We start from the raw sequence: 25,962 nt of genomic DNA on the forward strand, positions 1-25,962 counted from the left end.
GTTGCTGCTCCTCACAGTGGGGATTCAGAATGCCTCTGCTGTTCACATGCCATAGCATCCAGATGGAAGTCATGCTTCAGTTGCCAGCGAACTGCATTCATGGGCTTCTGTAACATGCTCCATTGCATGCTTTAAACATGCCCTTATAGCATAGGAGTCTGAGACTAACTTAGTTTTGAAGGTCATTTAGGATCAAAAGTAATAAAGTTTTAGCCACATAGTGAGCAGCCCTGTAGTAGAACCCATAACCTTCAGCTGGGGTCTCTCTCCATGGGTCATGGTGGAGATGGGTGTTGTCATTTAACCCTAGCCAGCAAATAAGCACCACACAGCCAGTTGCTCACTTCCCCCCCACCCAGTGGGATGGGGGAGAGAATCACGGAAAAGAAAAAAGGTAAAACTTGTGGACTGAGATAAGAACAGTTTAATAGGACAGAAAGGAAGAAAATAATAATGGTAATAAATAACAATAATAAAATGACAATAATAATAATAATAATAAAAGAATTGGAATATACAAAACAAGTGATGCACCACGCAATTGCTCACCACTGACTGACCGATGCCCAGTTAGTTCCCATGCAGCAATCTGCCCCCCAGTTTATATACTAGGGGACATCACATATACATGACATCCCATGGTATGGAATACCCCTTTGGCCAGTTTGGGTCAGGTGCCCTGGCTGTGTCCCCTCCCAACTTCTTGTGCCCCTCCAGCTTTCTCGCTGGCTGGGCATGAGAAGCTGAAAAATCCTTGACTTAGTCTAAATACTACTTAGCAACAACTGAAAACATCAGTGTGTTATCAACGTTCTTATACTAAATCCAGAACATAGCACTATACCAGGTACTAGAAAGAAAAATAACTCTATTCCAGCCAAAACCAGGACAATGGGGAAGAGAAGGGAGAGATTTGAGACACTTCAGTCTTTCTTCCCCAAATGGCTAAAAACTGCAGAGATCTGTCGGAGATCTGCAGCCCTGTACCCTGTATAGCCTGCAAAGGGATTTTCATTCATCTTTGGACTGAAAGTGAAGGTAGGGACTCTCATTTAGCTTTAATTTCCTTTAAAGGTAAAATACAGGCATGGTTGAAGAGCAGAGACAGGAATGCACTCATGTGCTGACCATGAGAGTGCAGATCTGTTCTTTTGGTCCCATGTATCTTTCATTTTTTGTGGCATGCTGTGGTACAGATTCCTGCAGAAGGTGGAGTGTGCTCCCAGCTTAAGGGTAGTTTAGTGTCATCACCAGAGCACCCTAGTGAGGGGGAGCATTGGCAGTCAAACCCACAGCTCTACTCAGACAAAGTTTTCCTTTTCTGGACTGAGTGCTCTTACCTACTCACTTGCAATATACAATCTGGAGTCCAAATCTTGCTGTACTAGGAGTGAAAACACTTGATAGATTGAGACTCTCTGTGAATATATGCAGAAGGTCAAAGATACCTGGATTCTGGTTGGTTTCAGGATACTAAGGAATTCAGCATAACTGTGAAAGACAATGTACTGTGCCAGAGAATGAGATGAGGCCTGGAAGGATGAATGATCTTTGAATGAAATCCCTCTGCGAACAGAAGCACTTGGAGCTCTAGAGACTTGTGATACATAAGCGCTATGAAACTCCTTATCAAAGTAATTTATTTCCAGTAGTTATTAAATAGTGATGCAGGACATCATTGTTTTTTGAGCTACTTTTTCATTAAGTGCATGCACATTTTTATGCACTTTCATAGATACTAGCTTTTCAGCTTGCTCGTTTGATACCCTCTCATATTAACCTGATATGCCAGGTGGCCAGTAAAAACACATGGTTCCATCAGACTGGAACAGAGCTGTTTAATGCACTACTAATTCTTCTGTTCCATTGCTGAGGTCTCTTCCTTCTCCTATCACATATCATGGCCAAAGTCCACGGCTTACCTGAAAATTAATACACTTAACTGTCAAAGCCGTCTGAGGATTTACACAGTTCCTCTGTTCTTTTTTTTTTTTTTAATTTTCTCTCACTTGGATGTCTCTGTGCCTAACTAAAACAGTACTAGAAGTCCTAGAAGTAGAAACTGGTAGTCTAGCTTTTAATATGCCTGTTGCTTTACATGCTTCCAATTTAAATGTGATTGATATGAATCTGTTCTAAATCTTATGTGTTCTGTACTCACCTAACCTTTTTCTAACTTTAACAAAGCCAAAAATAATTTAAAGCATTTGAAAACAAGCATTTAAAGAAATCACTAGGTGAATGTGGCTATTTAAGTACCATACCAACCAATTCAGGCAAATAAGAATGGTTTCTTTCTGAAATAGCCTAGTACTTTGGTAGAAATTTTGTCTGCAGGGGAGACCATTACATGAGGTGCATGCTGTGGTAGAATTAAGCAAACTTCAAGTCGTGATTCACTGGCAGAACAGAAAATTGTATCATCTAAGACCTAGGGTTTATATATAAAGAACAAACTAAGGTCTCTCTGATTAAAGACTGTGCAGGTATCCCTCTGTGATGTGACTAAGCTCAGTCATCAGTGAACTAAATTCCTGTGATCCAAACACTTTGCTGATTTACTCTGGTAAAATGAGCAGAAATTCCAGAGCAACTCTAGTTATATTTCAGTGTAATGGAGAACATAAACCTCTGTAATGGCAGCACAATATGGCAGGTTTTTTGACTGCCACTTTACTCCAAATGCTGTTTTACTTGACCTTCAAATAGCACAGTCCCTTCCTAACAGTGTTTGCATTGCTCTTACTGAGTTACAGTATTTTATTTTTGTATTTGATTGTGGAGATACTACACTAAAGAGACTAGGAGATAAATGGACCAATAAATGGTAACTGATTACTTGAGTGGATTTTAACTAGCAAAGTCTAAGTAAAGCAGTAGAGTGATAGCAATGTTTTTGGTCGGGTGTTTTTTTGGTTTTACTGCCAGCATGACAGATGAAAGTTTTCCTGTGAATGGGGGTGGGGAGAGAGATGGATGGATTTTGGTCCTTTGTTTGGTTTCAATTTAATTGAATGGCTTAGGAGGATGCATTGTTTATTAGGCACAGACCACCATCAAACAAACAAATAAATACAAAACTCCTGGGAATTGTTTCTGAACATTTGGGTTTCTGGGTTTTTTGAGGGTTTTTTTTATATCTCTAAGAACATAAGAGTATAATTCTCATTTTGTTTTCTGCAGCCAAAGATTTGGAGTAGAGTTGGAGTGGCTGGTTTTGTACATAGGATAAATTCCAGCTTTCTTTTGCAAAACATGCCTAATGAGACCCTGAGTAGGAATGCTGTGAGGTGAGGGCGATGCTGTTCCCCTTTCAACCACAACTACAGTCTCCAGACTAAACACTGTCCACAGCAGCGATTATGCACCTTAGACCCAAGCAAGAAAGTCTTTTGCCCTCACTTTCTCTCTGTCCATTGGCAGAGAACTCTCCTGTATTAACAATGCATATGGTATGTCCTCACCTTTCTTCAGCTAAGGTAGCGAGGAAGTTTGGCTTTCCTGGTATGGAAATACATATTTTTATATATATATATATATGCATGTATGTGTATGTATACTACATATGCACCCCCCATAAATATTGTATATTCAAAAGGTCTCACAACTACAGTATTAAAATGATAACCACAATGTGTTATGATTGCACCATTTCTTGCTATGCGGTTTATACAGTCTGTGTCACAAAGGTATGCCTAGTAACAACATCTGTTCTGTAGAAGATCCGTCATGCAACAGTTTCCTGTGTAATAAGAATGGCCAGCTACTTTTGTTTTCTTTTACAGCTCCGGCAGCCTGTAAGAACATACTGGAGTGCCTGGCAAATTGACTTATAAAATATGAAGGAGTTCAGTGTATTACTATCTTTCACAGACTGCACTTGGCATTACGCTTTGGGTGTCTCATTCTAGTGACAGAGACAGTAAAAAGAACAGACAGTGGAGTACAACAGTATCTAAATCTGTTGTGTGACACAATGAAAATGGGAAATGATGCAGTATAAACCTGAGTTATTCTCAGTACAGTCTTTGGATTGAGATTCTTCAATAGGATGATCCAGTGTTCTCCTGCTGTCGTTATTTGGACTAGCCACATACTTGTAGTTTATGATAATTCTCTGGGTAGTACTGGTGACTGATGAATTCCCAGGGCTCCTGGCACATGTTGTCAAGGGACTGGGTTTAATGATGAATGCCTTTGTTCTTTTCCAAAATCCAGCCCTGTTTCATTAAATGAAAAAGACTGCTTCTGGAAATGGTGGTTCATATCTGCCACCACATTTAGAAATAAGGCATCTTGCCAGAGTGATATGTCCAGACAAGGAATCAAACCTCTTTTTTAATTTTTTTTTTTCTTTTTTACCCCCCACCCCCCCCAACCCCCATTGCAGATAAGAATCTAACTCATTTTTCAACCAAGTGAAAGTGGAGAATCAAGAAAATAGTTGGGTCACATTGGCTTGATCTAACGGCCATTGGAGATTCTCTTTATTTGCATGTTTGGTTTTAGGCTTTCTGAGTAACCATCTGCCCTCACCCTCTGTTCTCCTACCCCTTTGCCAGCTCTTTTCTGGTGGAGAGACAGCAATAGAGTTCAAATATTGTCTCATTTGAGTCTGCAAGTTAGACACACATATACTGTCTCCTATAATTCTAAGCCTACTGCTTGCATTTGCGTCTGTTAGAAAATGAATATGTGAAGCTTACTAATCAGGTAAGTCCCCAAATGGTTTCTCTTTATGTTCCTCCTATTAAATAGCTTTCCTCCATTTCTTAAATTAAGTGTTTCATATTTGGACAGTAGATCAAGCTGGCCATGCTGCTATAATTGGAATCTTAAAAGAGCAGTTTTTTTATGAGAGCTCATATAGCTAATAGCAAACTGAATATGCTTGGGAAACTGCCTAGCATGTTTCATCAGCATTATCACTTGCCTTTCCTAGAAGTGTTATGCCAAATTTGCCTTGTGTTTTGTGGTTTGGGCTTCTAAATATCTTGTCAGCTCTGATGCTGTAAATTGCAATTTTAGCATGATAGTTGGAGAGGAAGTAGCACTACTTGAGTAGAAAAGGTGGTCATGGAAATGAAGGAAACCAATTCAAGTGGACACAGTGGGTGGCAAAACCTCAACAGGTGCAGGATGTGTTACCCTAGGAAACAGCTTTATGTTACAAGCTGTGCAATATAATGCACTTCTTTCTGCTTTGACAACCTATGCCTTTAGTCTCATGCTTAATAAAGCACCTAGACCTATATTCTTCTCCCTGTTGTATCTTGCTGCTTAATTATACAGTATCTGTTTGATATTTGAGCATATTTTTCTGCAGGAACAGTTTTGAAAATAATTACTCAACATGAGCACGGAATTATTTTAGGGTGGTTTACAGTAACAATTTCCTGACTGACATTTCTGCAGAGGGAGAGGCACAGTGAATTGTCAATTCATTAAGAAAATTGTATTTGGGGAGGTTGTGTGGATGGATGGAAGAGTGTTTTCCAAGTGCAAATTTGAGCTTTCCTCTTTAAAAAGAAGAGAAAAATGCCAGGAAAAAAAAAAAGAGTTACAGGCTCAGGATCCTTTTCTGACCTATTATTATTAGACATGAAGAATGCTAACTAACAAAGCCCAGATATCTGAGAAGCAGGAGGTCTGACGTATGTATTTTGCTTTCTTTTTCTTGGTGCTGTTGTAGCTGTCACAAGGTCCAAAGAAGGCAGAGACTATTGTGTATTCTGTGGCAGAAGTGGATGCTCTCTGCAGATGGAAGAGCCAGCCAAAAGCCCCAAGGCCTGGTGCTTCCATTCTCAGGGCAGGGATGCTGAGGGCTGTGCTGTTTTCTCAGACCTAGCACTCATTTTGTCTGTTGCTGCTGTATTGTTTTCATTTCCTTTGGTCTCTATTTGCCAGTGCTGAAGCCCAGTTTCAAACACTGCCACTAGATTGTAGTGCCTCTGCTTTTCTTTCAGGTTTCTGTTTTTTTAAGTTAGGCAAGGGTGCAAAGAGAGTGATAGTGACAACACTAAGGGCTGTGAGAGTGATTCCAAATGCAGTGCTTACTTCTCCTGAAAAAGCCATTGGATACATGTAAATAGTGGTAAAAAAAGCCATTAGAAACAGCAATTAGAGGCTCTTTTCTCTAAAAGCAGCCCTGACTAATATGGGTGTTTTAATTTTAAATTTTTGTCGTCTAAATGACAAACACCAAAAGTGTTTTTTCCTCCAATTTTTGAGGGCTTTATGCTTTTGCAATAGAAGACTAGGATTTCCCAAGAAATATATTTCTTGGGATTTTGTAAATGTAAGTTTTTAAGCATGTTTTGCCTTACTACAACATTCAGTAATGAAAATATTGATCTTATTAACTGTGCTAATCAGAGCTGAACAAAATACCGCCAGCAACGGTTAGTGAATATGCAATGGAATAACAATCCTGAAATTGCTTTGCCAGTGTTTACAGGAGATTAATATTGTCAGGGATAAGTTTGCTATGAGGAACATTGTGAGAAGAGAGCGTGGTAAATATTTGCACACTCTAAATTTTAAATTCATATTTTGGTATTAAAAGTTTCCCATGCAAAATCAAATAACATATTTTTGGTTTTCAACTAATCTGCTTAATAGGAGAAACAGAATTAAGAAGGTTTGCTATGCAAGTTCAAATCAGAGTAGTCCCCAGTTGCCATAGCCTGTGAGTAGTGTATTTACAAACTGTCTAGAGAAGGAGGTAAGCCTTGGATAGTTTGGAACTACAAAGTGGTGATATTTGTAAAGAAATTACTTGCTCTTTTCTGGCAATGACTCTGTGTACAGCATATGATGTTAAATGTTGAGCATGCACTGAGTTTACAGGAGATATATTTTAATATATATTAAAAGAGTGGTTTTAGTATACAGGGAAATATGATTATATAAAATACTTTGTGGAAAGGCTGAAGATTTAAATTACTAATAGTGTGAGATTCCACTGAGCTTGGGAGTAATAAGTCATGTTTGCTTTTGAGTAACAGTTGCGCAATACACTTGTCTTCTAGCAGGTGGCAAAAATGTCAATGAAAATGATTCTGGACCCCTTGCTTTTAGACATGCCTAGCAATGTAAGTATTGAGACTTCATTCTGAGCTATTAAATGTTGTTCTACTATCCTCTTTTATACTACAAGTCTGATTCTGGCATGCATTCCTGCAGTAGAGCTAACAGTTACCACTGTTGTATTGAACCGTTTCATTACTAAAATGTTGCAGCCATTTTAAGGAGCATGCACAGTACTTATATGATTAATTAATTAGTGTATTAATTAGTTATATTTAGTTCTAATTATTTAGTTAATGTTTGTAAGGTGTTTTTCAAATGTAAAATGATAACTACATGTTAGGGATTTTCATTGATACTACGAGTCTCTGAAGGTTTTTGGTATGAATATGTAGAAAAGAGTTGAATTTAGACCTAATTCTAACATATGGGGCCAGAATGAAAGATACCAAATTTATGATGCTGTAGTGGCCAAAAGCAGGCAGAGTTAAATCTAGAGTCTGGCATGTGCTCTTTAAAATGAGGCAATTTGCCATGTTTTTGTTGGAGAAGCACTGACTGTTGGGTAACAAGAATGAAACTTCTTAATTAATAACATCAACTCTTGTGTGATTTCTTTTCAGAATAAGGAATTAGCTAATCTTTTTTTTTTTTTTTTTTAAATGCTTACTTCCTTGGCCTATGTTATGCTGTGGATTTATGTTCTAATATCTCAGTTCTTCATGTACTTTCTAACCCCAGTTCTGCAACTCAGAAATGGAGTTCATTCATAATGGCTTCATTTTTAGGCAGCAATCCCACAAAGTCTCTGGCATATGGGAATGTTGATGGGATGACTCACATGCATAAAATTAAGTTTGTGTTTAACTAATTGTAGGATCAGAGCTTTAGTCACTAATGGAAATGTATATTTGATTTCCTCCTGGAATTAGCATAACAGATAGGGAAAGATATATTCCTAGTGGGAGAGATGGAGAGAGGGTGGTGATCAGGGAACAGGGACAAGTCCCTGCCCCTCAAGTGTTTGTTCAAACTGACAATTCTTCTTGCAAAATGAGAGACTTGAACTTCAGGATTATTTTTTTTTCTTAGTAGTAATTATTCTAAAAAAAAACCCCACAAAAAAATCACAATAAGGTAGGATGGTTTGCTAAGATAGATCAAAAGCTTGTGTTCCCTAGCTAGTTGTCTCTCTCTTATGAGATTCCTTCTACCATGTTTAGAGCTAATGACAACAACAAAAGCTGCTACGAGACTCAGTTCTACTGTGCTTCTGCTTTTGGCATTGAAAACAATAACAGTCGTACTCTCAGCTCTGACCTTTGGATGCTCTAGATTCTGTTTTCTTGGAATTTTATGTTCATACACATTGTTTTCATTATTATAATACTCATAAGAGTTCTCCTGCTGTATATGTTTATTATGTGTGTGAAGCCCTGACCTGTATCTGAATATGTATCTCAGTACCATGCCGTGCTTAGTTTTTAGCTTCTCCATAGCTTCCCCATATTTCTTCCCTGTTCTCATGCAATGGTCAGGTGTCGCCTTGTGTAAAGCCAAGTTAATTGCTGCAGTGTTGTTCTGCCCATTCCTTAGAGGAATTTCTTGTCTGCTTTACATCCTATGTCCTCTGTGGTTGGCTTAGCTGAGTGCTGGGCCTGCATATTTACCAGTATGATTCAGAAACTTCCCAGACTCTGTATTGGCCCCCTCTGATTACATTTTGTTAGTAAACTCAGAATAGATGTGTTCCAACTACTCTACAATTGTGTATTTTTTATGATCTTTCCCAAAGAGTGCACTGACCTTTGTTTACTTTAAAGAACAAGCAAATCATTTGTCCATGAGGGTTTGGGGCTTGAAAGAGCAAGCAGAAGTGGGTAGCAGAAAGTTGTTGCAGCAGTTTCCAACCTTCTTCTAGAGAGGCCTTCAGGGAACATCTGAGAACTGCACGGGCAGGGAACTTCTGGCTCCCTGCTGCCAGTGAGGTTTAGCTTCCAGAGGCTTTTGCTTCAATCAACTCTAACAGAGAGCTTCTGTTGGCTGTTTCTTGATTAGGAAGTGCTACAGCTATTGTCTCCAACTGACAGCTGCTCAGGGAATGTCAAGCACCATTCAGCTGGCTATATAAGAGCACAGCTCCCAGCCTATAGTTAGCAGATAGGTAACAGTTGTAGCAGCAGTTAGCAGGGCTGTCGAGTGGCCCAGAAATTCTGTTCAAGACAGCATGGGACTGCTTAAAACTGTCCGGTGGTAGTGTGAGCGTGCCATGGGGCATGATCTGCAGCACGAGGAGCTGGAGTGACTTGGCATATCGGAGACCTCAACCCAGGTAGGACTCCAGTGAATGGGAGCTGCCATCCAGATCTTGAGCTATAGAGGGTGTCTGGTGTCTCTCCCTGACTGAGCAACACAAGTTGCAATGAGATTCCTGTTTGATATAAGGAAAAAGATTTTTCACCATGAAGGTGATCAAACACTGGAACATGTGTCTAGAGGGTGCAATCCCCATCCTTGGAGATATTCAGTGCTTGGCAAGACAAAGCCATGAGTAAACTGGTCTGGGTAGCCCTACTTTGAATTGTAGATTGGACTACAAAGGTCTTTCCTATCCTAAATTATTCTGTGTTTCTGTGTTTTTACTAGAAACATGCTAGCTGCACAGAGCCTGTGAATGTTGGCTTTGTGATTGTTTATATTTGACTACTTCAAATGAAAATCTAAAGAATGATGCCTATGTGGGACAGCAAGGAGCTTCATTTACTGATTTCATTACTCAAAGTGGTTCTTTGTCCTTTCTCCTCCCACCACTCAAAAGGCTTTTGAATTTCTCAGTTTAGCACATAAATTAAAGGTGACTCTGATCACTTTTCATGAAATGACCCTGTCAGGTTTGAAGTGATACTGATTTAAGTTTGTAAAGGAAGGGGGAACACTGCAATCCATCTGATGTGGCAGCCTCAATAGACTCACAAGGATATGATTATAATTATCATTGCCACTAAACACTAATTGGTACTGTTAATTAGTTGAGCACTAGAATAAGCTTGTCTTGTTCTCCTGTTGTGTTGTTTATTTATTTATTTAGGGGAAATAGGGAAGGTAAATTAATCTTAGGAAAATTTAATTTGGGCCCTCTCACAAGAAGAGTAGCTCTTGATCCTGTTACTGCTTGTGTCTATTTTATGAAACCCTACAACTTACCCTGTAGATTAGCTGGAGAAGAGCAGCAGCTCAGCTATGTATATCTATCCTCCTGAAGAAGAGCCTTGCTCTTTCGCGATAGCTCTGCTTTATAACATAATAGTGGGTCTGTGCCTGTTCAGGCCAAGGGAGGGTTTGCCTTTGACTTCAGTGGCCATAGAAACAGGCCCCAAATGTCAGAAATGTACTTGCCTGTCTCAGAAACAGAAGAAGTGACAGGTCTGGAATATGATTTCATTTTCTGATTACTCTGCAGTGATTATGTTGAGCTTTTTTTCTGTGTCGTGTCAAGAAGCTCTCTCAGTGAGACAGTTCTCTTGGCTCTTGAAGGGCGAGTTTGATGAAACATTTAATTTCCCCTTATGGAGATTTGTGCTTTGAAACAGTAGTTGGCAAGAGGGGATAATGACTCATGGTGCCCTGAATTGCCAGAATTGGGGAAAACTGAAGTGAGTAACTTTGCTCTGTAGCTGTGAGAAAGAAATTGTAGCTGATTCTCTTGCTTTCAGTTTTACAGTTTGGGGTACACAATTTTCAAAAACTCAGGCAAAATTCAGAGGTTCTTGAACTGGTATGGGAACCACTCCAAGTAATTTTAGAATGGTACGGGGATGGAAACATGAAGATTTTCTCCTATGGAAACATGCATGCTAGTCCAGGGTTAGCTGGGGGAGGAAGTGTTTTACTGGCATGCATGTAATGTCCTTGTTTGAAAGAGTTATTCAAACCAGGCAGGGGAAGGTCTATAATGCCTCTACAAAATAAAGTTATGTAGCTTCAGTTCTGAGTAGCCTTTCTCACTTACCTGTCATTTTCCTCTGAAAAGAGTGTCTTTGCTGGATAAAGGGTTTAGACTGTTGCCTCTCTGAACCAGGATTATCTCCTGTCTTTTGTAGGTTCTTCATCTCAAATCTGAGCATCCTACAGGTGTCTGGAGCCACTGCCATGCAAATACTAATGACCAAAAGTGGAAAAAACCAATGATCGTGTTTGAGATACTGTAGTGGCTAAATAACTGTAGAAGGGGAAGAAATATGCACTAATGAGGGGAAAATTATGTGTCTTTGTGTAACTGAAATGTCAAATATCATTTGGTATATAATTTCCAGAGTTTCTCTTTTAAAATATTTTTTTGAAGTTCCCTTTCCAATTTTAATTACTTAAATTTGTTATTTGAACTTTATTTTTTCTCATTTGTACTGTAAACGCTTTTTATCCACACAAGGTTTTCTCTCTCTTTTTCCAGGTCACTTGATCCTGAAAAATGCGCAGAATCCATCTTCATCCTCTGTTTTTAATTAAATTTTCCATTTGTTCATGTAAGTTTACTTTTACCTTTTTTTTTTTTTTTTAATTTGAATGTGTTTTACCGAGTTTCCAGACGTGCAGGCTCAGCTTTTGAGTATATTGGCTTTTTCTTTACTTTACAAAATAGAAGTTCTCTGTCTTTTTGGCCATATTGCAATCAGATGTATAACAAGCATCTAACAATATATATCAAGGGTTTCGATAAGCTATTGTATAGCACTGAGTAATTGATTATCAGAACAGGTGCATGATGAATCATTAGCTGTACCTGGAGAACTCTATACAATAATAATCTATGAGCATCTTCTTCTTCCATCGGGTGGAGGGAGCCCATGAGATATACTCGAATTTCATATATTCAGATCTCTCTTCCAGAATGCAGATGGGATCTGATCCAAACACTGGAGAGCTGAAATCTTGAGTACCAACTTCTGCTTGTTGTTCTGGACTTGACTGAAAGCTTTTCTGAGAAACAGCTCCCTTTTCTGAAGAAGAAATCTGCTGAATGCCATACCTCACCATTTTTACTAGAACAACAAAACATGCTTTCTTTGATTTTTGCAATTGTTATAAAAGCACATGTGACAGCAGGGTCACAAATTAAGACAGTAATTAGAAACTAAATATAAAATATACACTAGCAGGTTTCCCCCTCTAAGAAAGCTTGAGCTGCATGTTGCTCTGTATGTCATTGGTTCCATTGTTATGGGTGTGGTGTAAGAGGCAAAATAAAACAGAACGCGGAAGTACCATTTGGGCTTTAACTCTGAAGGACGGTGTGATGAGATGAAGGTAGAGTATTAGCCATACATGTCAATGGTCTTGCTTTGATTGCTCTGTGTCATCGTCATCCTAAAATTACAGGAAAAACAACATTTTGGGGGTGAGTAATGTTAGTGTATTTTACAGTGTGATTGATTTAGCAGAATGTACTGGAATACAATCTAACTCGCAACAGCAGAAACTGAAACCAGAGAAGGGCATTTCATTTCCGGCAGACAGAAGCGATGATTTCCAAGTCTTCCTGAGTTCCTGCACCTTGATTTGGTAACGTTTTGTTGATTTGACTGTGGGCTATGATTAGCAATAGCAAAATAGATAAGTCTTGTAATGGCAAAATAGTTGAGGGATAATTTTGGTTCCCACTGAAGCCTTTGACAAATGCCCTCTTGATGCTAGTGGGAACATTAGTGAAGCGTATAGCTCTAATTTTAAGCATTTAAATTATGAACAAAAGCCCCTCTGAGTATTCTTTAAAGTAAAGAACTTTCAACAATGAATACTCATTTCCATTTCTGCCCCCGTTGTCACCAGCTCTTCTGGTGGGAAGGGATTACAACTTGTCTCCAGTAACCACGGCCAGCCTCAAGCACCTTCCTCTTGGCCCTGCAGAGCACACTCTTGCTACAGTCAAGGCTGCCTGCCAGAGTCTGTGCTTTCAGGTGAGGGCTCTGTGGTACCTCACTATTACAGCTGGAAGTTGGTACTGTGGAGGAAAACCATTGTGGATTTTTTCTGAGAAAAGAATAGGGAGTTTTCAAAGAGGAGGCTTTCTCAAATGCTGGCTGATTGAGTCAGAAATCTGGCTAGCTGCTCAAGCTTGCTAATGTACCTGTTCCTTGTTTTTAATCCTGTGATATGCAATGAATCATTAATGAGCTCAGAGGAGAGCTGTAGCCTCCATAAACAAAAGTAGCGCTTCTGTCCTCATTTTTGTATCAGTATGTGAAATATCCTCACTTTTCTTTGTCCCCTCCTGTTTCTCCATATTTTTATTTCTTTCCTGTAATCCAGTTTCCTTATGCATCTTTTCATGCATCGTGCTCATAGAAAACTCATCAGGCTTACTAGATATGAAAATTATAATACCTTCTAGGAGTTTTGTAATTTCTTCTGCTGTAATGGATAGCCACATGCAAAACAATGAGAAATATATGGATAATGAAACCACCTTTGTGTAGTGATCAAGTAAATCATGAAGCTGGGAGTTTCTAAGGAGCCTAAAGGACTCCTTCATAAATTAGGATGTTACTTCCTAATATAAGTTAGCTGCCCCCCAACAAACCCCAAACCCAAAACCCCAAGAAATCAAAAATCAGCCTTTATTGGGGAGCCCTTGAGATCTTATACTCATTATTCAGTTCATTTTTTTTTTGTCTTAAAATTCCTTTCAGTGCCTCCTGTTCTGCTTTTTGGCATATTTAGAAGCATCCTGTTCTAAGCAGTTTTGCAGCAGCAACACAATTCAGAAATGAGCGGATGGCAGGGTTGATCCGGTGGGAGGCTCCACTCAGACCATGGCTAACATACATGTTGACGTAGACTACCTCAGAAAAAATGAGTGTGGCTGCTATGGATGAGAATGTGAATCATTTTTTATACTAAGGCCTAGGAAGTAGAGTACTTACCCAACAAGTTTAAAAAAAAAAAAAAAAAGAAAGAAAAAAGAAAAAAATCCTTACTCCCCTAGCTCAAGAGTTAAAATCACATCTCATTCCTTGGAGAATGCCCATAGAGTCCAAGTCACTGGCTTTAAAAAAAAAGCAGAAAAGTGAGTGTATTCTGACACCAAAAGCAGGCTCTAAGGTGTGGACAGAGTGTATTTTCCTTACTGCTTTTAAGAGCCTAATAGGGGAAAAAGGTTAGAAATATTCTGGTACTGAGTGTGCCATACCTGACGGCTTACTGCTCAGCATGTAATTTCTGTGGGTCACTCCTGAGATGTGGGGCTTCCAGCCTGCTCCAGGGCTCAGCTGCCTTAGGAGTGAGGTGTCCCAGCTCCTTGTCTGTAGGCAGGGAACTCTGTTATTAGCTCTGGGCCTTTTGTTCTCTTCCTTCCTTTAAACCTCCCTGAAAATTCTGGATATAGTCCCTGTCTGTAAAAAGAGAACAGAATACTTTTCTTGTCTTTTTATTTAGGTAGTAAGAATAAAATCCCTGGCTGAAGGAGTTAGCAACATTGTCTAGATGTAAATGAAAAGCAAAATGAAAAAATCACCAGCACCAAAATCAAATAAATATGTATATTTCTTTAATATACTGTCAGTACATTGAATTAAACTGCTAAAAAGCTTTGTGCTCTGAATGGCAAGCTGAATGAGATGTTAGACCACATAGAAATTTAAGATGAGCAGGAAACAGTTTGTTTGTGGATTGTCACTTTGCTCTGAGAGAAATGTCTCCTTGTTTCTTTTTGGCTATGATAACTAACCTTAAGTCTCCTCAGAGGACTCTATGATGATGAGCTATGGCACCTGAGAGCTACTTGCTTCTGCCCTCTTGATCTCTCTTATGAGAAATGAGACTTCAGTTCTTGAGGAAGAAGAAAGGAGTGAAAAAGGCCAGCCTGTCAGGGAATTCTGTCATGGTATTAGAGCAAAAAATGCCTGTATCCTTTCACTGATGACACAAACTGGTTCATCCACATCTAAAAGGATGTGAAAGAGAAAAACAGAGCTTATACTTTATATATCTTTATTGAACAAAACCTATATTCTGGGCCTTGCTGCTGTTTGAATGATTCAGACATAATTATAGAGGCCTCATGAAATTTCCTTTACTTACTACTTTTGGTAAACAAAATGGTTATGGTTTGAGACTGTCTGGGACTGCACTCTAAACTGTACATTTAAGTGTGAGAGAAGAAAGAGGAGCATGAAAGCAAGTTGGTGTGTGGATTCTGCATGCCTCTACTGAGACAAGGACGATGAAGTGTGATTGTCATTTTAAATTGGCTCAGCACTGGCACTTTTGTTCCAGGTGAATTTGAATGAGACTTTCACAGAACTCATTCTTCTAAATAGACTGGCAGGCATTTAGTTCAGAGTAGAGTTGGGTCTGGGCTGGAATATTCTGCCACCTGCCCTGCTCATTTTGCCCCATGTAGACTTCCTTGGCCAAAGCTCTGGTTTCTGTTCTTACTGTTCCTGGCATCGCTGGGGCTGACAACCAGGCAGAAGGAAAGAGTTATCTTTTGTTAGATGTTTTTCTCTGGAATGTGTGTTAACAATCCACCTTTATTTAAAACTAAAAGCTAGGTAGCTGTAGCTGACTTAAGACCCCATCTCTGTGGAAAAGGCACCTTTAGGGGAAAAAACTAGATAGCCTTATTCCTCTGTTCTGTCTCTCTGAAAAGAAGAGTCTACCTGGTCTGAAAACTGTTTGGAATAAGGATTTCCATTACTCAGAGATAATAAACATTGTCAATTAAGTAGCAGAGAGGGTACCAGTTGTTTGCCTCAGGAGTTAATAGATGGGTTAGTAGCACAGGCACAGACTAGCTGTAAGGGGTTTAGTCATGTGATCCAGAATACTGACACTTCTAAAACAAAGCACCAGCTTTATTGTTTGAATTCAGAATATATACAAACAGAGAAAATAGGAGAAGTTTTGAGATCGTCCTGAGATAACTCCAGCTATCTCATCTCTTGCAAATACTTCTCAAGCTGTTTTCAAGAATTCTGATGAAAGAAACACTGTAACTTCCTTGGAAATTTATTCCAGCATTTAACTTTTTATACAGTCAAAGTTTTTCTTATTTCTTGCAGCAATTCAAGTCCATTTTTGCTCATCCTGTCTACCACAGATAAGCAGCATCCTCTTTACGATAACTTATGTTTTGGAGAATATAGTCATGTCCTCTGGGCTTCTCTTCTGCAGCTTAAACAACCTCAATTCTTTTCTCATAGGTCATAGCTTTTAGGACTGCTAGTAATTTTTGTTTGTCTCTCTGGGAACATCTTTAGCTGGTCCATCTCATGAAGCAATTTCCAAAGCTTGACCCACTACTCCCAGCTGAGGCATTATTGATGTCCCATTTTAAAGCATTTCTTCATATGTCTTAAATGCAAATGTCCACCATACATGAGAGTCACTTGTTTTTTAATAAAATGATTTGTCTTTACATAGGTCACATTCTGGTCTTCAATAGTTGGAAAACTTATTTTCTTACTTCTTAAATGTGAACTGTCATTAATTATTGCTCCACATATTTGGTGATCACTTGTGAATGCTTTTGGAAATATACTTTTAATCTTCAGGTTTTGATGTTGGTGACTTCTATAACATGATGTGGAATGAAAAAAAATCTTTTTAACCATGTTTCTCACTTTTTCATTTTCATCTAACAGTATTCTATAATGATATAGGCAATGCAGGCATTCCCAAAAATGTTTTCTATACCATTCTTTACCTTTCTGTACTTCTTTCAGGCCTTGCCAAGTCTTCTCACATCCAAAGAAAGCACTCCTGTTCTTGTCAGTCTCTCATCACGTTTGAAATGTTTTCTGATTATTTTCATTTTTCTTCTTTGAGCCCACTAGTTTGGCAATGTCCTAGGCTTACCATCACTGTGGAGGTGTCTCCAAATGTGACCAAGTCATAGATTAGTATTAAAATGCATCATGTGTCTGGTAATATGGGATGGAGAAGTTTTTATATTCATCCTTGTAGAATAAGATGCATACTGGAATTCTGGTGTTAGCCATGAACACAGTCATCATACTTTGAATAGGTTTTTTTTGTTATTTTAGTTTATTTATATTTAATCCTTTCTCTTTTCCAGCATTCTCTCTTGAAATGAATAGGTGATCATTATGAGCTTTATAAATTTTTAATTAGGTCTTATAGACTAGATAAGTGTGTTTTTCAATTATTAAAAAACGAAACTTTTTTCTTGACTTCTGGAAAAACAATTGTAAAGGAGATGTTACCCAGGCAGTAATATGTACACTGAAATATAAAGCCGGGTACATTCAGTTTTTAATAAACTCTCCAGTCTGGACTGATAAAGTACCAGTCCATAGTTGGAGAGAACTCATGTTGAACAGATCTGCCTGTATTGATGGTGAAGGAGCTGGTTACTTCTATGACCCTGTCCTGGTTTCAGCTGGGATAGAGTTAACTGTCTTCCTAGTAGCTGGTACAGTGCTATGTTTTGAGTTCAGTATGCGAAGAATGTTGATAACACTGATGTTTTCAGTTGTTGCTCAGTAGTGTTTAGTCTCAAGTCAAGGATTTTTCAGCTTCGCATGCCCAGCCAGCGAGAAAGCTGGAGGGGCGCAAGAAGTTGACACAGGACACAGCCAGGGCACCTGACCCAAAGTGGCCAACGGGGTATTCCATACCATGGGACGTCACATCTAGTATAGGAACTGGGGGGAGTGGGGGCGGGGGGATCGCCACTCGGGGATTAACTGGGCGTCAATCGGCAGGTGGTGAGCAATTGCCCTGCGCATCATTTGTATATCCCAATCCTTTTATCATTACTGCTGTCACTGTATTAGTGTTATCATTATCATTATTAGTTTCTTCTTTTTATATTCTATTAAACCGTTCTTATCTCAATCCACGAGTTTTACTTCTTTTCCCGATTCTCTCCCCCATCCCACTGGGTGGGGGGGAGTGAGTGAGCGGCTGCGTGATGCCTAGTTGCTGGCTGGGGTTAAACCACGACAGACCCTATGCTTTACTTTGAAATCTCTGTAGGTCAAGACATGAATACACAGGGGGAGATGGCTGTGACTGAGGTAGAGATGGGCCTGATTCCCTGCTATGCAGCATCCTGTTATTTATTCCATCTGTTAACACTGTAGCGCGGTTCCTCACACACTTGACAGGAGTTGCTTTAGAGATAGAAGGAGTGGGTAGTCAAGAGCTGTGCGGAACCCTTAAATCAGTATGGATCCAATACCCTGATTGTAGAGGTTGAGCAAAGGACCACAATTTCTTTGTTTTGAGTGCTGAGTTGACATTTCGAAAGAAGGAGAGAAAAATAATTTCTGATGAAGTATTCTGGTTATTTTCTTTAAGTAAGAGAACTTAGTGATTTAACATGGAATTATTCTTTAAATCCACTGAAATTTTTGAATCAAAATTGTTGGGTGTTCTTTCTTCCCACTTACAAGGAAGACATTCTGTTTCCCAAATGTCTCCACTTTTTACAAAACAGGCATGTCATTTTACTTCTGTGCCTGAACTTGTATCTTCAGGTAGCTTTTGATAGACCCTACCTATTCTTTATATTTCTCCTGTGGTGGTGGTGTATAGCTTCACCAGAAGCTTTACTATCTTGTGTGTGGTGGTGTGTTCATTACAGTGAGATGCATAAAAAGCTTTCCTGAAGCTCCTGTTTGGGAAGAGAATTAGAGGAAGGCAGCAGCCAACTCTTTGCCACTTCCAGATGTGCTGACACAAAAAAAGAAAGACCTGTCAGGCTGCCCCCCTTCTTTGCCCTGTTTGGAGTAGATGACAGTCGAGGCAAGTGCTCATGTCAAATGACATGCTAAGTCCCTTATGTATCACAATGCAGATTTCCCCATATTTTAGGGCTTGTGTTACACATTGTAAGCTGGATGGTGATTTTTATTAAGTGCTCAGACATGTGTTGCTCACTTCCTCTGATTTCATTAGACAGATCTATGACTATAATTTCCACTGGTCCTCTTATTCAGACACATGCATTTATCTGTCATTGGGGTATAACTTACTAGTATTGCAAATTTTGACTTACTAAAGTTCACATTGCCACAGAAACACTTTTACTTTCAAAATTATTTATATTTCCTTTGGGGCAACTGACTTTTCTGTATTTTTCATCATGCCTCTTATTTCATTTTTAAATGAATTTCATAGCTAGGCGCAGTACCCTACTGCGCACAATTATTGCACCAATATAAAATCTAAACATCATAAAGTCATTTCCAAAATCTAGGCAGTTACTGGTACTGTCACAGGAAAATCAACAGAAAAGTCCTCTTTTTTTTGCCTTAAACTGGGTCATTTACCTGACATTTAAAATATTGGCTTTAATATTTCTTTCTACCTCATTAGAGAGTTAAATAATCCATGAGACACTATGTATTAAAAATCAATTCAAAATATTAAAATACTGCTTTTAAAAAAGCCTCACAAATCTACCTTGTACCCTAAGCCAATACCTCATATGTTGGTTAACAGCCAAATTAATGGAATATTCATTTGCAGTCTCATGGAGCTATGTCGTACAATCTAATTAAAGGTAAAAATCAGGACAACCAGAGTTGTCTTTTGTGAATTGAAAGTCCTCTTTTATGTGCTGTGGAGGTGTCAGCACTATTGTAAGGACTAATTAGACATTTTACAACATCCTGGTACCAGGGAGGAAGTGGTATTGTATGTAGTTAAAAGATTATTAAGTGTCTTTAGCACATTGGGGTTAGATTTAAGGATGCCTTCAGTGCTTACCTGCTGTTGCAAGAGGAAGCACTTTATTGTCTCGTAAGAAGAAATTGGGCTTTTTGAAGAATTAAATGCTTGTCTGTAATGGCAGACTTCCACTTCTGAAAGCCACTAAAAAGAGCGAGCAAATTGTTGTAAATGTAGTGGACTCTGTTCAAGTCCACTTACAAATCTCAGCCACACAGGATAAACTTAAACTCACCCATTGTCTGTAGATGGCATTTCATATCAGTTTACTCTATGAAATACATTCAAGAATTTCTATTGCTCATCTCCCCTCCCCCAGCATATGCTCAGATAACTCTTCTTTGTTTTCCTTAACAAATGTAATTAGCAGAAAGACTGGTCCAGTGCTGTGTGCCTTTTCCCAATAAAATTAGATTATCCCATTCATGCATAAACTATGCTACATTTCATTTAAGATCTCATGATTTATAAACCAGACACATAGATTGTATGGCAGGAAAGGTGGGGACCAACTTGTTTTCATACTTTATTTTTTAATGCTTACATTGTTGTCACTCAGAACTTGCTTATAATCACAGTCTTGCCTGATGCTTCAATTTTTGCTCCTGTATTCTGCCCGGTTTTATGTGCATTCACATCCTGACTGTGAAAGTCCTTGAGGTTATTTTCTTGTTAATGCTTTAAATGCCTAACTAGAAAAAGGAAAAAAAACCCCACCAAACAGCAAATACAAATATGCATACACTCACTTTGTCTTTATCTTTAATGATAGAAAATCATGACAAAAATTATGTTAAATGTAGTACCTATTGTGCTTGTAAAAAAATAAGCATTGCTCTCCGTGAACAAAATTTGTAGTTAGATCATAGATTTATCTGAAGCTTTTAGCATTTATGAGTAGATCTTTAGATGAGGCGTTATGAAGATGTTAATTAGTGTCAGCTCTAAAGATTCACTTTAAAAATTTCATTTAGTATGTGAACTTGTTGCAGAAATGTATCTTCTGATTAACTGTCTAAACTGAAAGGAAAGGAGAAAGTTCTGTCTGACTAGTGTGAGAGCAATGAATGTTTAATAGACTAACAACTGTTTTAAAAAAATCCAACACCCAAACATAACGGGCACTTTTGAAACTAAATTTTCAACGTGGTGTTTAGGGATTTAACCATGCAGTGCACATTAGTGTTAATTGGAAGTTGTCCAGTCAAATCTCTACACATTACACTGCAAATGTACTCCTTAGTGTTTAAAGCTGGCCTGTTAACACTCATTACGAAACTGCACTCAAGGAAGGCAGATGAAGAAATATGGTACCTGAACATCTACCACACAGCGGTATAGTCCCCCATTCACACCCCAGAGGTCTGATTGTTTTGTTTTGTTTTGTTTTGTTTTTTTAACAGAAGTTCTGCAAGAAGACTGTATCAGGATCTTCTTTGCTATGGAAAAGCATTTTCCCAGACTGAAAAATAACTGGGTTTCCTGGGGGCCCAGCTGAATTGCTGTTGGCATGGAACCTGTGAAGGGGTTATAAATACAGCAATAAGTTTTTTCTTTTTCTTTTCTTCTTTCATTTCTTTTCTTTTCAAGTAGTCTTCATGCCAATCCCAGCTATCCTTATGCTGATTCTGGACCTGATTCAGCTCCATCGGAACTTACAGGTGAGTGAGGGTAATGTAATGGAGAAAGCCGCACATAAATTTGCCAACAGCATTTTTTTTAATTAGAAAATGCTGATTTGGCAAAAGTGGACTTCTGCTGAGAACTGCTCAATTTTTCAGTCATGAATCTTCCACAGATAGCCATATCTAGGTTCAAGGTCTGGTTTATCCACATTTATTTATACATAATGGAAGAATTAAAATAGGAAATTTTGGAAGTTGGTCACCTCAACACAGTTATCCTGGCAATGAAGACAGGGAATCTGGAATGTGGGCAAATGGCCAAAAGCAGGAACCTGAAGCTGCGTTGTCGTACCCTCACTGGATGTCCCAGCCACCTAGCTATGTGAAGAAAAGGACTTCATGGTATCTGTGAAAAACAGGAAAGATCTTTGTTTTGTTCCAGGTGAGTGCCAACATTTTTGAAATGTCAAACTTACTCATGGTAGGAAAACTCCTTACAATGAGAATGTGGGGAACCAAGAACTGGGACCAGGCCTGTAGGGAAAATGAAGAATAAAGGTGGAGATGGTACAACAGTGTTTTTCAGAAGATCTTAGTCACTGAGGAGGTGCATGTCCATCTGGGATTGTAATTTAATTCAAGTTCTTGTGCTTTATTTTGTCTTGGTGTTCTGGATCTTTCATCTTTAGGAAAAAAATTGAAATGCGGTATGGTAGAATGTTTGCTATGGAGTAACTCAGCAGAAAAGCATAATTGCAGTTATTCCTTCTTTTCTGGTCATTGAAATGGATGAAATATATAGCTACAATCCAAATCTACTTGGGTTAATATCTCTCCCTTGGAGAGTTATGATCCTTGGAACACCATTTCTTATGGTTCCTACCACCTTTCTGAGAACTTGTGCAAGGAAAACTGAACTCAGGTTAATCCCCTGTTCTTTGGGGACCTAACACAGGATTTTGTATCTTTAATGATAATGTAGTTGCATGATAAAAATTCCTTTTTATTTTTCCAGTTCACAATGGGCATTATATTTTTACTGGTGCAGAGTGTGTGCTCTAGCGTAAATACTGCCTTGTAGTTTTTTACAACTGAAATCTCTTAAAATTGGCACACAGATAAATAACACATGCTCAAGGTGCCCATTAGTTATTTCTACAATTAGTGGAAAAATGCCACAGCTCATTCTAAGGAGTTATTAGGGGCATTTCTGTAGGAATGCAATCAATTCTTTGCTCTGTATAGTTAGCCAAAGCTAGCAGAGCTAACTTAAAAAGTCCTTTTAAGGATCCTTCAGAGACAAGTACAACTAGATTTGAAAGACTTACCACAAAAATGCTGTTGATCCACTACTGTGGTTGAGGCTCCGGTCTACGGTATTTAATTGTGCTTCTTTGTAATACTTTTTTAAAGGATTTTGCAAGTTATGTACATGGGTTTCCCTTAAGTTGCTGAAGTGGCTCATGATAATGTTTTATTCTTTCTGCATATTTCTCTGTGATGTATGCAGTGGTAAACTATTCCTGATGAACAAACATTTATTTAACGCTCTTCTCTGCACCTGTTCTTACTACACACTACAGCATCACTCCCCCAAAACCATGACTATTCTCTGCCTTCACTTAATTTCAGGTTCTTTAATTTCCATGCTTTGCCCCATGCCATGTCGCCTGTTCTGACTGCAGTTCATGGCTCTACCTCTCAGCTGCCTAGCCTGGGATCTGCTTGCCTGCAATCAGGGCAGCCTATGTTCAGTGTAGGTCCTGGTTTGAATAACTTTACAGAGAGTTCCTACATCACTACACTACTGCTACTTTACTGGCAGTAGTGGCTCAGCGCCATTTGTCATGCAGTCTTTTTGCTTTACTTAATTGTCACCCATCACCTTAGCTCTGCTCCTCTCACATGTCAAGTACAATTGTAGGATCCTTGTGGCCACCGCTCCTACCTTGATATCGCATCCTTTGCTTTTCTAATGCCTCCTCCAAATCCTGCTCCACCTAACTTCCTTCTGTCTTCTGCAAAATTTTTCTTTTTATTTTCCTTCCTAACTCAGGATTCCCCACTCTGCTTATCTGGAATGCCGCTGTCTTTAAGGACCCTTGGCTAAGGGATCAGCTACTGACTGGGATCTCCATGTGACTGCAATGTAGGCCAGGAGGCACCGAGCTACCGAAAAGGGAAGGTTGGATGCAAGACCCTAAGAGCCTCTGGCAAGCCAGGAGGCTCTCATTATTCCTTCTGTAGGGCAGCTGGGTGATGCCCCATTGCCAAAAGGGATGCCTCCTCCTTTGGTAGAAAAGTATCTTATGCAATGATAGGTATGAGCCTAGTCATTCCACAGGCTCTTGCTTTCTTGCCAAGCGCTGCACACCCTACCGTTGTTCCACTGCAGCCAGGACTACAATGAGTTGCTGAAAGTAGAAGGCCTGAACGCCTGAAGTTGGAGGCAGGGTGACAAGCTTGGCACAGCTCAGTCAGTTCTAGCTGGCCAGAATATGTTTCCAGAATACTGGAAACCTTTCAAAGCTGCTAAGATGGTATAAACTGTAAACTGACTAGACAGCTACAAATACTCTGATCTCTGATTAAAAGAACCCAAACCTCTAAGCAGGGATGCTTGCTGAATTAAGATAAGTATGGTAGTCAGTCATTGCTTATCCCACATGATCTTGATGCATCAGCTCTTTGTCTTAACCACATGCAGCTTGTGGGAGAATTACTTTTCCATCTGTACTCTGTTATTGTCAATTCAAATGTAACGTTGAATCCTCTTGAACTGTTATCGCAATTGCAGCCTTATCCTGTGCTAAAGGTCCCATAGACTTCAGTAGCTGCTTTGTTTGACCCTTCTGTTGAATGCTCTGAGTTCTGCTAGTACACAATGGAGTAACTGTACTCAGAAGAGTGGAATGCTCCTCATTTACAGCAGTGTAGGGGTACGGGTCCTTGGGGTGTGTGTCTGTACTGCTGTTTGAGCAGAATGGCAGTCTTCTAACTAAACAGGTGGATAATTGAAATAACTGCTGAGGGAAATTCCTCCCCCTACCCCATGTAGGCACTCAGTTTCTTTGTTTAAATAATACATATTTCACATTTCAATCGTACAAAACAGGCAATTGAAAAGGGTTGTATTTCTTCCAAATTTGTGTTCTTATCTGCTGCTGGGTTTCCACTGTCCATAGCCATAGCACAACTTATTACCTTACAGCTCTGAATTATGATTTTTTTTTTTTACAATTAATTTGACAGCCCTTTGGAATACTATTTGAAAATATCAAGACATTTTTAATAAAATATTTTTGGTCATAAATGCTATGGGGATACTTGGCACAATATATCCTGCTTTTAGAAGACAAATTTGCATTTTTACAGGAGCAGCTAGTATGACAGAGTAATTTAGGTGCAACAGAGTTTTGGGTGAAATCCAATTGCTACAGCGAAGGTACTATTTAGTAATATGCCTAAATCAATACCATTTATCTCTAACTTTCTAAGCACAACTAGTTTACAGACTTTGGGAAGAAACGGTGGTAACTGGTAAGCAGTGTGAAGTCTGCTGTTTTCTCTTCTTGTCTGTCATTCTTATTAGCTCCAATAAGAATACTGCACATTAATTTCTTGTTCATTGAGAGGCTAACAGACCTTTTTGTATTGTTAGCTTTTAAATTTTTCACACAACACTTCTTTCTCTCCCCCTCTTTCACCAGCCCTTCAATATAACATCCCAAGTGTTCTCCTTCACTATGTTTCACCCTTGGATTTCTTTTTTCTTTTTAAGTTATTATTCAGTGCTCCCAGCACTGTAGCAGAACCATACTGTGGAAGTAACTGTTCACAAATCATGGGTCAAGCCAGGTTTTGGTAGAAAGCGTGACTTGGAAATCAAGACTTGGAAAGTGATTGCAGGGATCAAAAAAAAAGGTAAGTAAAACCCATGGCACTGCTGCCTTTACCATCCCCTCTCACTGGAGCCTGTGGGAGACCTTCCTAAACTGGCTTCTGCACAGAGAAAGAAGAAACATTGTATTTCAATCTCAACAGTATATGCATTTTTGTTGCTCAAAATATGATTTCAAATCCTCCTTTTATCGTAATATACCAGCACCATTAGGAGTTGGGATTATATGTTGATAAAAATGTTACCTTCTTTCAATGGTAGCTAGTAAGTATTGTCATTTTGGTCTACTCTAATGTCATTTATTTCAGTGGGTTTACGTTGTGTTTGTGATGGCATGATACTGCAATAACACTCCTTCTGGATTTCCAAGCAAAAGAACGAATGGGGATGTGTGAAACTCAAAATCTATCCTTCTCTACTTTCAGTAATACTGACCAGACAGACTTCTAAGGAAGAGAATTCCTTTTTGTGCATCATTTACTCTTTCCTGTACCATCCATGCTTACCTGTAGCCTGCAAAGTCTTTATTACCTATTGTATCTATTACAGTATGAACAACAGGCCCTGACTGATCTTGTCTATAGTTACACCGTCACAGAATGCAGGAGTTGGTGGCCCAAAGCATGACAATATAAATTGACAAGACAGAAAAGGGAGAGTGAAGAGTTAACCAGCTCAACCACGCATGGTAAGTCAGTGGTATAGCTGGGA

This window comes from Haliaeetus leucocephalus, unplaced genomic scaffold, assembly GCF_000737465.1.
Source record: "Haliaeetus leucocephalus isolate CR32 unplaced genomic scaffold, Haliaeetus_leucocephalus-4.0 Scaffold240, whole genome shotgun sequence".
NCBI classification, from domain to species: Eukaryota; Metazoa; Chordata; class Aves; order Accipitriformes; family Accipitridae; genus Haliaeetus; species Haliaeetus leucocephalus.